This window comes from Cynocephalus volans, chromosome 12, assembly GCF_027409185.1.
Source record: "Cynocephalus volans isolate mCynVol1 chromosome 12, mCynVol1.pri, whole genome shotgun sequence".
Taxonomy (NCBI): Eukaryota; Metazoa; Chordata; class Mammalia; order Dermoptera; family Cynocephalidae; genus Cynocephalus; species Cynocephalus volans.
The window spans coordinates 92531629-92546689 of NC_084471.1; the positions used below are offsets into that span (position 1 = coordinate 92531629).

The window sequence follows — 15061 nt, forward strand, 5'->3', positions numbered from 1 at the left end:
CAAGGAAATAGGTATCAAACGTGCCTTTGTAGATGACTAGCTGTTAACCTGGAAAAGTTGTTAAACCACTTAACTGCCAAGTTCTTCAATTTAACTTCAAATCCATGATGGAAAGATAATATGTATCTAGTGTGTTGATATTCTCATAAGAAATGGACTGTGTAAAATGCTATAGAAATCAAGGATAAGAAAATGATTATTCTATTTGAACAGGGATGTATTGACAGAAATATATTAAAAATAATAGAAATACATCCCGATAGACAAAGAATATATTTCAGCCAAATAGAATACATGTTTGGATAAATATAAAGGAAGATTTAAGGTCTCGATATTAGTGTCATGACCATATTTTTTTAAATGATACTTGACACAGATAAAGAATATGTAGGAATAAAGGCCAGTAGCCTGAAAACTAAAAAATTTTGCTGAACAAAACTAAAGAAGACCTAAGTAATTAGAGAGACATACCTAGTTCATGGGTCAGAACACACAATTCTTTTTAAGATGTCAGTTCTCCTCAAATCGATCTATAATTCCATGTAACCATATTAAAATCTCAACTGGATTTTCCTTTTATTTTCGTTTTATTTTTTGATAGGATTTGACAAACATTATGAAATTTACTTGAAACTAAAACAGACATAGAACAACCAAATTAACTTTGAAAAAGAACAAAACTGGAGGGCTAATACTACATGATTTCAAAACTTATTATGAAGCTATGGTAACCTAAGACAGTGTGGCAGAGGCACCAAGATAGACATAGCAATGGAACAGAATAGAACACCCAGAAATATACCCACATGTACATAAACAAATGATTGTTGACAGACATGCAAAGGCAATTCGGTGCAGAAAGGACAGGCTTTTCGAGTGCTGTTCAAATGATGGGAAGTCCATATGCAAGAAAATGAACTTAAATTCATATGAAAATTAACACATGAAAATTAACTTAAAATATATCACAGATCTAAACGTAAAATCTAATACTATAAAACTCCCAGAAGAAAATCTTTGTGATTTTTGTTGTCAAAGATTTCTTAGGACATCAAAAACATCATCCATACATAAAAAAGTCATAAATTAGACTTAATCAAAATTATGAACTTCTGCTCTTCAAAAAAATACTTCTAGGATCATGAAAGGACAAACTATACTGGAAAAAAATACTTGCAAGGCATATATCTCATAAAGGACTTATAGCTAGAATATATTAAGAAGTCTCAAAACTAAATTAGGGCTGGCTGGTTAGCTCAGTTGGTTAGAGTGTGGTGCTGAGAACACCAAGGCCCAAGGTTCAATCCCTGCATCGGCCAGCTGCAAAACAAAACAAAACAACAACAACAACAACAAAAAAAAAAATCCTAAATTAAAAGAGAATAACCCAATGGAGAAAAAATAAGACAAAGATTTGAACATATACTTCACCAAAGAAGAAACAATGAATGGCGTGGTAGACTTAAATAGTGGCTTCCCAAATTGATCCATGCCCTCATCTTTGATACCTGTTCATGCTACTTTATTTAGCCAAAAAGGACTTTGCAGATGTGATTAAATTAAGAATCCTGGGCCGAGCCCGTGGCGCACTCGGAAGAGTGCGGTGCTGGGAGCGCAGCGACGCTCCCGCCGTAGGTTCGGATCCTATATAGGAATGGCCGGTGCACTCACTGGCTGAGTGCCGGTCACGAAAAAGACGAAAAAAAAAAAAATAATAAAATAAAATAAAAATAAAAAAAATAAATAAAATAAATTAAGAATACTGAGTTGGGGAGACTCTCCTAGATTATCAGAGGGTCCTAAATGTATCACATGTTCTTTGTAAGAGGCAGACAGAGGAAGCTTTGGCCATAAAAGAGAAAAAGGCCATATGACAAAAGCATAGTCAGAGAGAACAGATGTTCTCCTGCTGGCTTGGAAGACAGAGGAAGGGGCCGGAAGCCGAGGAACACAAGGAATCCAGCTGTAAATGCTGGAAAAGGGCAAGGAATGAGATTCTCCCCTACGGCCTCTGGAGGGAGCAGAGCCCTGCCCACACCTTAGTTTGGGCTCAGTGGAACTGATTTCCAACATCCAGCCTCCAAACTGTGAGAGAACAATTTTCTGTTGTTTTAAGCCACCAAGTTAGGGATCATTTATTACAGCAGTCAAAGGAAACTGATACACATGGTAAAAAAGCACATGAAAAAACGTTCCACATCAGTAGTCATGAGGGAAATGCAAATTAAAACCACAGTCGATACCACTCTGCATCTATTAGAATGGCTAATATTGCAGAGGGAAGGAGATAATCAATAAACTAACCAATAATGAATAAACTGACTGTTTGGAAAACAGTTTAGTAGTTTCTTGAAAACCCAGACATGCATCGTATGATCCAGTCATCCAAATCCTAAGTACTTATCCAAGAGAAAAGAGAGTAAACTTCCATATAACGACTTACATATGAAGTTCACAGCAGCTTTCTTTGCAATAGCCAAAAACTGGAAACAGTTCAAATGTTTATCAATAGGTAAATGGATAAACAAGCTGTGGAATATCTACACAATGGCATAAAAATCAGCAATCAGAAAGGATGAACTGGCGATATATAAGAAACATGGATGAATCTCAGAAAAATTATGCTGGGTGAAAGAAGTCAGACAAAAAAGAGTACATAGTGTATGAGTCCACTTACGTAAAACGCTAGCAAATGAAAACTCATCAATAGTGAGCAGACAGATGGTGGCCTGGGGAGAAGGGGTGCGAGGGACAAGAGGGGAGGATTACAAAGGGGCATGAGAAAACTCGGGGGGATGATGGATGGTTTCACAGCTGTATCCGTATCTCAAAACCTACCATATTGTATCCATATGCAGTTTACTGTATATACATTACACTCCAATAAAACTAATGAAAGTATATTTTTGATAACCTGTTTTCACTCTAGGAGCTAGATCTAAATTCCAAGTTCATTGAATGTTCATCTGGAGGATATTTCATTTTGCACAGCGCACAAAATCCCCCAAAGCTCTTACATGTCTAAGCTTGTTCACTCATTTAATTTGAAATCAAATTGGCAATAGTATATACTATGCCTTAGTAAACTCTTCTTCCACTATGAAATACTATCCCGTATGCAACATCTGTTAATAACTACGTGACATTTAGTTTTCCAATTCAATGAACCTACCTCAGGGAGAAAAAAAAATGGCTCAGTTCTACAGAAGAAGAGAATATGACTTATACCTTATACAATGTGGAACTACAATAAAGAAAAAAATAAAGGCCTAGGGAAAAAAAAAAACGTATAAAATGTAATTATGTAAAACACTTGAGCAATGAGTAGCCTAGTTTCTATTCCACTCTAAATTCTGGTATTCTATGCTATCTTTATTTTTTTGTTATTTATAAAAAACATTTCTGGAGCACCAACATACGTTTAAACACAGTGTTTGGCTTCTAAGGACCCAAAGAGAAATAAGAAAGTCTCTGACCTAAAGGAGCTGACAAGTTAGGAAGTGAGACTGACCAGTTTGGAAAAAGATGAGCTAGACCATGAGCAAGTGCTATGACAGCCGCATGGAAGGACTTGCTGAAGGTGGAGGAATCGTGCAATGGGTGGTAAAAATGGAAGTCACGATTAAAGTTCTCTCTTTAGATTAACTTCGAACAAAACTGAGTTTTCTTGCTCGTTGTATAATAATAACAAAATAAAATAATAAAAGGACCTCCCTCTCTGCTCCCTTTTCTTATCTTCCAGTTTTATATGTAGGGAATGTTTTCCCCACTACTTTACAGTCATGACTGCTCGTTGTCATAAACAGTTGCTGGGCTTCAAATCAAATAAGCACTCTTTTATAGCCAGTATCAAGCATGTACTTCCAACATTTAAACCATTTGTGAAGACCCACTTTTCAAACAGCAAATTCAATATACCAGTAAAACAAGAAAACCCAAAACCATTGTCAGAATCACTTAAACATTTTGTATTCCCCTTGTTAAAATATTTCACCAAACACAATTCTAACCATAACTTTAGAATAATTTGCTTACAACTTACAAACCTACAGATGTATTCCAAAACTCATTACCAAATTTCCTGCCAAGGGTATAATAGTCCTCCAAGATACTTACCTGCAAGGACCATGTATCATGGTGAATGCCTGACCTAAGCTGAGCTCATATGTCCCTTGGCAGAAAATTCTAATAAGCTCAGAGGCAAAAGTCAAGATTAGTTTTAATGTGGTGGCTGAGGCCTTAAAATAAAAGTCTTGAGCTGTTAGCAGCCATGTTTCCCACCCTGAGAATAAGAATAATGGGAGAATAAGGCTGAAAAGTCCACAGAGGTAGAGCCTCACCAGCATTTCTCTCGTTTCCCTCATTTGTAAGGCTTTGCTGCCTTGATGGTTTTCTCAAAGCAAGGTTGTCAGAACTTTCTTTGATTTCATGAGCTTAAATCGTTTGCTGAAGCTAGTATGAGTTGCAACTTTTAAAAATTTGAGTTGTAAAATTTAATATAAAAGAAAATGCATTAATATCCATTTTTTCTCAAAGGTATTGAAATGTATTGTGCAGCTACAATAATTACAGCAGTATGATTGTGAGGGTAGACTATAGAGACAGATGAATATATAGAGGATTCAAAAACCAGAATCATACCAAGTACAAATCAATGAGAAAAAGATAAATTCTTCAATAAATGCTATTGGGTCCAGTGTCTCTCACTAACTGGAAAAGTGTCAATCTCATGGTTAAAAATAACACCCTTTTAAAAAAATGTTTTTTTTTATTGTTAGTGTAGTTTACTATTTTGTCCTGTGTTTATAGGATATTTGTTTTACTCTTTTGTGAAATTACTTTCTTGTGTTCTGAGGACATTTCTCTATGTGTATTTTTGTCCTTTTTCTAAAAAAAAGCATTTTATATATCAAGGACATTTACTGTTTGTCTTAGTTTATGTATATGTTATCTTTTTTCACCATTTTTTTTTTCATGGAAAAGTTAGTATTTTAAGTTAACTTTTTAAAATTTGAATTTTTCAAATTGAAACCAAACTTCCTTTCTTGTTTCTAGCTGTGGTCTAATGCTTACAAAGAACTGCCACATTCTAACACAAAGTAAACACCCAGAATTTATAGTTTGTTTTTCATAGTCGCTACTTTTAATACATCTGAAACTTATTTTAGTGACAGATTTCAAGAATAAGTTTGAATAAAGATAGATAAATAACTAAATGCATATCAGTGAGAGTACAGAACATTCTTGCGTATTCCCATCTTAGGTATAAATTTATACTGTTTTCCTGGAGAACAATTTGGTAACTTTTAATATATATTTAGATGCTTTGACTCAGCTATTCAATTTCTAGGAATTTACTGTAAAGAAATAATTGTGTAAGTCCACAGGCATAAGAAGACTAGGAGATTCAAAGACTTTAAAAAAATATATAAAAACAAAAACTATGATGTGTCCATGTTAAATCAATCATGACAAAAACATATAGTGGAATATAAGTAGTAATTAAAAGTGATAATTTAATTATCTATTCATTGACATAGAAAGATGTAAATCATGTATTGTTAAATGAAAATGGCAATTTATAGAGTAGTATCCTATTTTTGTTTTAAGGGTACGTACATATGAATACATGATATTTGATATCATAAGACTTGAAAGAAGCAAGGAAAACACTTTTCTCAGGCTTTAAGCCACATGGCAAATATCCACGTAATCTCAATTTCTGCCTACAGTTCATGCTAACAGTTTTAATATTAACTTTTTTACCACAAAGAAAGGTGCACCTGCTTGTTCCTCTGAATTTTGATGATTTAGTAGCTGATCTAGAGATGTTAAGCCCTGTGTTAAAATGAAGAGTTGGAGAACTGGCATCTCTCGTATGTGAGAATGAATGGCAAAGCTTGCCTACATTATCCCATCAGCTCTGACAGGCTCTGTTAAGTCTCAGACTTAAGTCTTTCCAAGTCAGCTAAGAGGATTAAAATATGGACACAGAAACATTAACGCCCAGCCCCAAGTTTAAATATCCATGCAGGACCAAGATTCATTGGCTCATTTGCAGCTGCTCTTTGCTGCCATTTACTTTTGCAGACCAGGAGGAAATAGAGGGTCTCACTCCACAAACAACTTTTGCACCTCCCCTTAAGGCTGCACCTAAAACCAGTGAGACCAAATGGCTCAGAAATGTGGGGATGGACAATGCTCCTCCTTCCTAATTTTCTCATCATTTTCCAGACTGTAAACCCCTCTCTTTATCTATCCCCTCCTGTGTTTGAATACCCCTAATGTTCTAGACTTCCTTTTCTCTGACTCAAATTTCCATCCCAGTCCATCTCCCAGACTCTTAATTTTATCCTTTTGAACTGTGAATGTGTGGGGAAAAAATCCCTGTCTTCATCATCTTCACCAAACATTCCCTTCTCCTCTTGACTCAACAGAAACTTTTCACTGCCACAGCACAACTGATGTAGAAACAGATATGCACGACCAGAACCCCTGTCAAAGAAGAACTGACTGACCAGCTGAAAGGACTGTGACGAGCAACAGCCTCCAGCTTCCAGCTCCTTCCTGGCTGGCCACAGTGCAAGAGAGCCTTCTCATCTGGAGTCATGCCTTTCTCGGGGGCGGGCTGCATCTGGTGACTGAGTGAGACAGGAGTACAAAGGCTATTTTGGCCCAAACATGGGACACTCAGATGGGCTATCTTCACTCAAAAGCTCCCTGCAGGGTTGTTCAGGATTTGTCAGCTCTGCATTGCAATTTGACTTCTTCTCTGCCAAATTCGACTTCTTTCCCCTTCCCTTCACCAGTGTTAATCCCTAATAAATAACTTGCCCTTTGAACTCTTCTATCTCACTGTCTTCTTTGATAGACTGTAGCCAGTGATCATTGGTGCTAGTAGTTGTCCAATGAGCAATCAATAAAAGGGGATTTGGAAGCTGGTCATTCATCCCCTGGCTGACAATGAGGAGCCTATTACTGATGGCAGATGGAACGCAGCCTCTGGAGCAAGGTTGCCATCCAATTGTTGAAACTTTCGCTGGTGGTGCATTGGGAGGGGTAGTGCATCTGGTTAGAATACATATAGGCTCATGGGCAGTAATGAATGTCAGTTGTTCAGGGTCATGAAAAGGAAAAGACTAGAAAATCAGAATAAGGAGGTGGGGACTGAGGCATCTGGATGGAAATATGAGAGTCGGCATAAAGTATAAAGCACTTTGTATGACATATCAATGCTCAAAAGAGAGCATCCACTGTGGAAGAAGCAATAAACAAGCAAGTAGACAAAATGACCTGGTCAGTTACATTACAGCTGATGTCGTCAGTGCTGGCATGATGTACACATGGACAAGGTGGACACAAGGTCAGAGCTGAAGACTACACACAGGCCCAACAGTATGGACTCCAAGTTAATAAGGCTGATCTATCTATTGCCATGGCTGAATGTCCAATATGCCAGCAACAGAGACCAATGCCGAGCTCCTGACAGGCACTGTTCCTCAAGAATAACTGGCCACTTGGTGGTAAATGGGCAACACTGGGCTGCTACCTTCCTGGTAGGACCAGCTTTTTGTCCTCACTGGGATACATACTTATTCTAAGTTTTCCTCTGTCTTTCGTTATTGCAAGGCCTCAACTAGCACTTCCAAGTGTCTGATCCACTGGCATAAGATCTCTCATAACATCATTGTCAGGCCAGGGAATTCACTTTACAGCAACACAGATGTGGGAGTGGGCACATGACATATCACACACTGGTTGCATCATATACTGTACCACCTGGAAGCCACTCATCTGATAGAGCATTAGAAGGCTCTGCTGAAAGCACAGTTGATGCCAGCTCATAGGTAATACTCTGCAAAATGGAAAGTCATTTTCTAGGGTGCAATATGTGCACTGAATCAAAGACTTTTATATGGTACTGTGTTCTCACAGTCCCAAGCACCAAGAGATAGAAACAGAAGTGGACCCACAGATCATCACTTCCAAAGATCCACTGAGGGACTTTGCATCCTATCCCTGCAAGTCTGAGCTCCACATATTTAGATTTCCTCATCTGCAAAGGGGGATACACATTTGCTAAAAGACACAGTAAGCATTCCATTGAATTATAAGCTACAACTGCTACCTGAACACTTCAGACTCTGTGTTCAGAGACTAGTAGGCAAGAAGATGATTACTAACTTGGCAGGGTAATTGATTCTGAACATTAGAAGGAGAAAGGGCTGTTTTTATACAGTGAGTACAGGGAGGAATATGTGTGGAACCTACATGATCCACACGGTGCCTCTTGGTGCTCTTTTGCCTAGTTCTGAATGCAAATGGACAAATACAGAGAAGCTGACCTAAGAAGGGCATAGTGACCAGTGGCTCAGGTCCCTGAGATTAGATCATGCCACCAACCAAGCCGTTAAGGCCATCAAGGATAAGCTGAGGGTGAGGAAAATCTAGGATGGGGAATGGAGGAGTTAGGAAATGAGTATTAATTGCAGCCCTGAGATAAAAAGTAGCAGCAGGGATTATAGATGGCCCCAATAATCTCCCTCCTCTGTGTTCCCTCCCCCCACCAGAAGATTTGTCCACTGGAATTCTGGAGTATCTGCTCCCTGAAATTCTATGGAGAAGTAGATTTGAGTGGCACAAAGGGTTGACTGGTAGACACAGATGTGCTGCCAAGATTACCCTTCAAAAGAATTCTTCTTGTTCTGTGGAGGAGAGAGTGGGCTGCCTACAGCCTCCAGATTCCACTCCTTTGGGGTCAGCCTCAGCTGAAGAGGCCTGCCTTGCCTAGGCCATGTCCTTCCCAGGACCTTCCACACTTAATAAATGAGTGAGGTTGGGTATAAAGACCTTGCCATTCCAAGGCATAGTCCAATGGGCAATATTCATTCCAGACTTCCTCAGCAGGTTGGCAGAGGCTTTGTTGGGCCTGCATTGAAGCTCAACTTCTCTGCCCTAGCATACTCTCCCACTTTCTCTTCACAAGTGTTGCACCCCAAACTCAATTCCAATGTCTGGTCCATCTCCCAACCTATAAAAGCAGCCATTTCACATTTGGATATTAATGTGTAGGCTCTCTGTTCTCTCTGAGTACAATTATGCACCAGGCATCAGTGTCTGTCTGGGTTGCTTCTGTAGTAAGGTAGGGAATTTTATTGGTCAAAATCCAGGAGAACTGCCTATTAACATAATTGCACTAAGAATAAGAAAAGAAGTAAACTTTGCAAGGAGATAAGTGCAGCCAAGAAGATGGCCATCCTTCAGGACAGTAGGAACTTGAATGCAACGCTTTATATATGCTTGTAGTGGAAAATGCAGAAACGAAAGAGGGCACCTGTCTGTGGCTTGGGAGAAAGAGGATATTTTTTTTTATTGGTGCATGTGAGAGTGAAGGTTAAAGCAGGGATGGAGTTTAATCTAAAGAGAATTATTTTGTCTATGTAGTATGCTGCTTGCTCCCTTCAAAAAATCTGCCATGAAGACTGACATTATTCTTCAAGGATTCTAGAGGCAGGAAACAGAGCACATGCAGGGTCCTGAGGCAGAAGCTGAGGGCCATCCCCTCCGCCCAGAAGCAGGCAAAGAACATGCTGAAAGTACCACTTCCAAGCAGGTGGCCAACCACAGCCACCACCATAGCCATGGCTGCTGAAAAAGTGGCTTGACACCATAGCAGTAGCCACAGTCACCATGTAGTAAGCCAGCCAGACACTCCACTGCATTGACACAAGGATAGTCACCAGCAGAGACCAGAAAAAGAAGAGGATGTGTCTTTCCTCAAAGCCCACTCCAGAGTAACAGAAGAAGCAACTGACCTACCAGATAACCAGACATCAATATAGAGATACTGGAAATATGGAACCCAAGAAAATATGATACCACCAAAAGAATATGGCAATTCTCAAATTCTAGACCCTCCAGAGAAGGAAACCCTTGAAATGACTGAAAAGGAATTCCAAGCAAATACCTTAAGGAAACTCACTGAGATACAAGAAGACTCAGTTACACAACATAATGAAAAGAGAAAAAAAATCCAGGATATGAAAGAGGAAATTTACAAAGAGATGAACACTTAAAAAAGAATGTAGCAGAACTCATGGAATTGAAATAAAAAGTACAACTGATAGCTTAAGCAGCAGGCTAGAACAAGCAGATAAAAGAATTTCTAATCTTAAAGATAGTCTTTTAGAAATAACCCAGGCAGACAAAAACAAACAAACAAACAAACAAAAAACCAAAAAGGAAAAAAGTAATTTAAAAATGTAGAAAATCTAAGAGAGCTAGCAGATAACCTTAAGCACACAAACATTCAAAGCATGGGTGTTCCAGAAGGGGAGGAGAAAGGAAAAGGCATGGAAAACCTATTCAATGAAGTAACAATGGAAAACTTCCCAGGTTTGAGGAGAGACATGGACCTTCAGATCCTAGGCTCAAAGACCCCCAAACAGATTTAACCATAAAAGATCCTCTCCAAGACCCATTATAGTCAAACTGGCAGAGATCAAAGAGAGAATCTTAAAAGAAGCAAGAAAAAAGTGTCAAGTCACCTGTAAGGGAGCTCCTTTCAGACTAGCAGCAGATTCTTAACAGAAACTCTACAGGTCAGATGAAAATGGGATGATATATTCAAAATACCAAAAGAAAAAACTGCCAGCCAGGAATACTATACCCAGTAAGGCTATCCTTCAGAAGCAAGGGGAAAATAGTGTATTTCCCAGACAAACAAAAATTGTGGGCGTTCACCACCACATAACCAGCCCTGCAAGAAATCCTCAAGGGAGCTCTGCATCTGGAATCTGAAAAACAATAATTACTACCATGTATACACAAGAAAGAACAAAACCCAATGGTAGAACAAAAATGCAAATGAGAAAGAGAAAGAAACTAAGTCTTACCAGCACAAAAAATCATAATGACAATGTAATAATGCCCCTGCTTTATTTCTGATTTTAGTAATTTCAGTCTTCTCTCTTTTTTTCTTGGTCAATCTAGATAAAGGTTTGCAAATATTGTTGATCTTTTTAAAGAACCAACTTTTTGCTTTGTTGATTTTCTCTATTGTTTTTAAATTCTCTATTTCATATATTTCTGTTATAATCTTTGTTATTTCCCATTTATATGCGCTTTTGGTATAGTTTTTTCTTATATTTTCTTAAGGTAGAAGTTTACATTACTGATTTGAGATTTTTCTTATTTTTAATATAGGTTTTTCCAAGTATAAATGTTCCTCTAAGCACTGCATGAGTCCTTTGTGATACATTGTGATCACTGATACATTGTGCTTTGATTTTTATCTCAAAGTACTCTCTAATTTCCCTGTGATATTTCTTTTTACCCATTGTTTATTTAGGAAAGTGCTGTTTAATTTTCACATATTTGTGAATTTTCTAAATTTCCTTCTGTTATTGTGGTCAGAGAACATATTTTCTATGATCTTAGTCTTTTTAAATGTATTAAGATTTGTTTTCTGGCCAAAAATAAAAATTAAAATAAGTGAATAAAAATTAAAAGTTTTAAGCCCCCCCCCCCCCCCCCGCAAAAAAAGTAGGTTGTAGGACCATGTCTTAGTGAATGGATTAATAATAATGGTCAGGGGTGTGGGTCTGAGGGCTTTAAAAGAGGAGTGCATGAGGAACTCTCTCTCTCTCTGCTCCACCATTTTCAGAGATCCCTGCATTGCTGTAGAATCACCTTGCCAGATGTGTTCCCTGGACTGTGGACTTCCCAGCCTCCAAAACAATAAGCAATAAATTTTGTTTTATATCAAATAAAAATATAAATAAATAAATAAATTTAAAAATTTTTAACAAAAAACAATTCTAGAATTAATTTATGCTTTCTTCTAATGTGACTCCATTTGAAGACTGGACATTGAAGTGACCTGGTTTTGCTCAGGTTATCCCTGAAGAACTATCATGCATGATCCTAGACCTGCAGGAAAGTACTCAGCTATACCTCAAATTAAAATATTCATTTAGGTTGGATCCAGGAATAAACTTTCACCATAATTATCAAACTAGTAGAAAAATGGTGTAAATAACTGTGGTCAAGTAGACCCAAACCATTATGGTTCTTAGAATACACAGAAAATCCTCATGGAAGTCTTGCTGCAATCTGACTTACAATTTCAGAATGCCTAACTGAACTGTTTGTTACAGTGGGAAAAGTAGACATTATAAAGACTTGCTAAATTGAGGAAGTATTAAAAATTTCCTCATTACATCATCATCTAGAATTTGCAATACAGTCTAACTGCAACAGCCTCACAAATTCCTAAGAAATTATTTTTTTTCTAGGAGGAGAGAAGAGGTTGATGGCAGATGTGCTGACACATTTATTTTCTCAATTGAGAGTCTAAATCAGCTGGCAGTTTGTTTGCTACTGTAGTATTTTCAATTATGCAAGCTTTGGAATATTCAAAGTACTGTCTTTCCAAAATTGGAGAAGTATACGGAAGGTGCAGTGCCACGGTTGGTAGAATAATGGCTCTCAGCCATGATTAGAGCATGCTGCTAAAATGCAATAGGGATGTAAGTCCTCAGTCACAGATGCCCTCTTGGTTAACCTATAGGGATAGTTTTACCAGCTTTCTAGGTAACAAATCACTGAGGTTATACAGAGAGGCAATATACTGAGTTCCAGAAAATGAACTTCATTAAAATCAATCATGACATGAAAATGAAGTTGGTTTAACTTGGTTAAAATCAATCATGACAACCCCATTTGCTTTCCCAGGTGCCAAATTTCCAGGCCTGCCATGCAGCTCCACAAAGCCATGGGTCTCAGTTATGGTCAATGACATGTGAGGAGACATAAAGCAGAATGGCAGCCAATGTTACTAGGTTTGTAGATTGGGTAGTAGAAAAATGAGGGATTTCTCATATGATATAGTTCCTTTTTATTGCATGCAGTAACTGCTAGCCAGTAGTGGGTACTTATATACCTGAACAATTGAAAATAAATTAATGAATTTTCTTCATGAAGTAGAGGTAACAATTTATCTCCTGAATATGATGGGGTGGAAAGAGGATCACAGATTTGAATAAAGTGGAAGGTTTTAATGTAATACTTTTAAGTTTCTTGCCCCATGTTGGTCTAAGTTCAATTCATTCCATGGGACATTAACTCTTCTGCATTTCCCAGTTGTGTACTTGACCACTCCAGGAAGCCAGATCCCACCCCCAGCATTGATGTGCATCATCTGAATTGGAAAGTGGTATAAAGAGGTAGAGTCTCTGTGGATCCAGTTAGTGCCAAAGCCACTATGGCCCCAATGTGGGTGGGCATAATGAAGGCTGTGCCAAAACCCGGATCTCACCCGGACAGACTGAGACAGGTGGCAGGCAGCATTAGTAGACAGGCTAATAGGAAGGCAGCTTAAGTTCTCTACTGAGAAAGTCACTAGGACTCAGGTGACAGTGGGTCAAAGCAAATCTGGGGAGGTGTAAAACCAGATATAGAGTATCCTCTTTCATTTAACCCAGACATTCAGCCAAATCTAATAAACCACATAACTAGTGGTATCGTATAGAGAAGTAGAAGAGAGAGACATTAAGAGAAGGGAAACTTGCCCTGTGATCATCCTGTTGTACAGATGCTGTCATGCAGGTAGCAGCTAGGAGCTCTGCTATCCATTAATTTAGGACAAGACCAGGAGTGAAATCAGCAGTGGTCTAGTCCCACAAGAATGGGGGCAAGGTGTGTGGAACACATAATTCAGAGGAATAGTAATCAAAGGTGAATTTAGACAAACCCGCTTTCTTCTCAAATGTTAGATAATTTGGGGGGGATGGAAGGTGGAGGGTGTGCTTGGATTATAATTAAGACTGCAGCAGTAAGAACAGCAGAATCAACAGTCTCAACTACACTCAGAGTTTCCAAAGGGTTGGAGAAGGCACCAATTTTTTGCCAATTCTCTGGATTCTGTAAGGAATCTCTTACTCATGTGTATCTGCATGTGGCTCCTACTCCTAACTAATTTTTTTCCTCTCTGAATTTTTCTGCTTCTCTGTAGCTGAGAGAATCTCTTCTATGGGGAGAGAGGAAGCAAAAGAAGAAGTCTGTCCTCCAGTTCACACTCCATTAGATAGTGTCATTTCAACATCTAAGCTAAGTACGTGGCACCTTTGTTCTCCTGGTGGATGGTCTGTCTCTGAAGCACTAGATGATCACCCACTTTCCTGCCAGACTAGAAGCACAGGCAGCTGCCTCAGGTCAGGTGGGAACAGCACATCAGTCCGTACTCTGAAACATGGCCACGAGAGCAAGATTTGATCCAGCCACCTTCTTTCCTCACTCTACCGTGTTATTTTTCTCACTCCTGACCCAGAATTTCTCCATGTACAACTGAAATTTGAAGCGAAACACAGAACTTATTTATTCCCATTAATTTCATCTTTCTAATGCTCAAAGAGCATTCCCATTTCTTGGATATTTTTTTAAATCCAAATCCTATTTATTAGATCATTCAGCCTTGTGTCATCTGCACATCTGAACCTAGAGACAGGCATTCGCTTTCAAGAAGGATTTACAAGAAGCCTGCCTAGAGAAAGTGAAATGCTCCAGATGACCTCTGAAACTCCCTGCCAGGCTTATGTTTTGAATTTTCCATAACAGTTCATTATGTAAAACAGACCCATTAGCTATGTTTACTCAGGCACATGGAAGAAGATTGAGACAATTACCCAAATATCCACTGTGACTTCTCAGTAAATGTTATTAAAGAAAAAGTGGGAAAGGGGGCTTGAATTATCCAGGGTATTTATTTCCATTGATCAAAGTCCTAAAATAATTACCTCATTTCACTTTGCCTGATTAGTCATAAGTCCGTGACAGATTTTATCTGAGGATGTACTGAGAGGGAAATATGGTGAAACTATACAGTAAAACTGACATAGCAAATAGTTGACCTTGAAGGTTCTGTTATTTAAACTGAAAGAAGCTCTATAAAGTCAGAATTGTTTAAAGTCTAACTGAGATTAATGAGGATAAAGGAACTAATATATATTGAGTGAATACTGGCCAAGAAACGATGTTCGAAATAACAATATTTTATGCCAAA

General features: G+C 38.3%; 1 non-coding gene across 1 annotated transcript; it reads left to right on the forward strand.

The window, feature by feature from the left end:
• The first annotated feature begins 1245 nt into the window (after positions 1–1245).
• TRNAL-GAG (transfer RNA leucine (anticodon GAG)) lies at positions 1246–1319 on the forward strand. The gene has a single exon. It is a non-coding gene; the product is annotated as a tRNA-Leu (tRNA).
• Positions 1320–15061: the final 13742 nt, after the last annotated feature.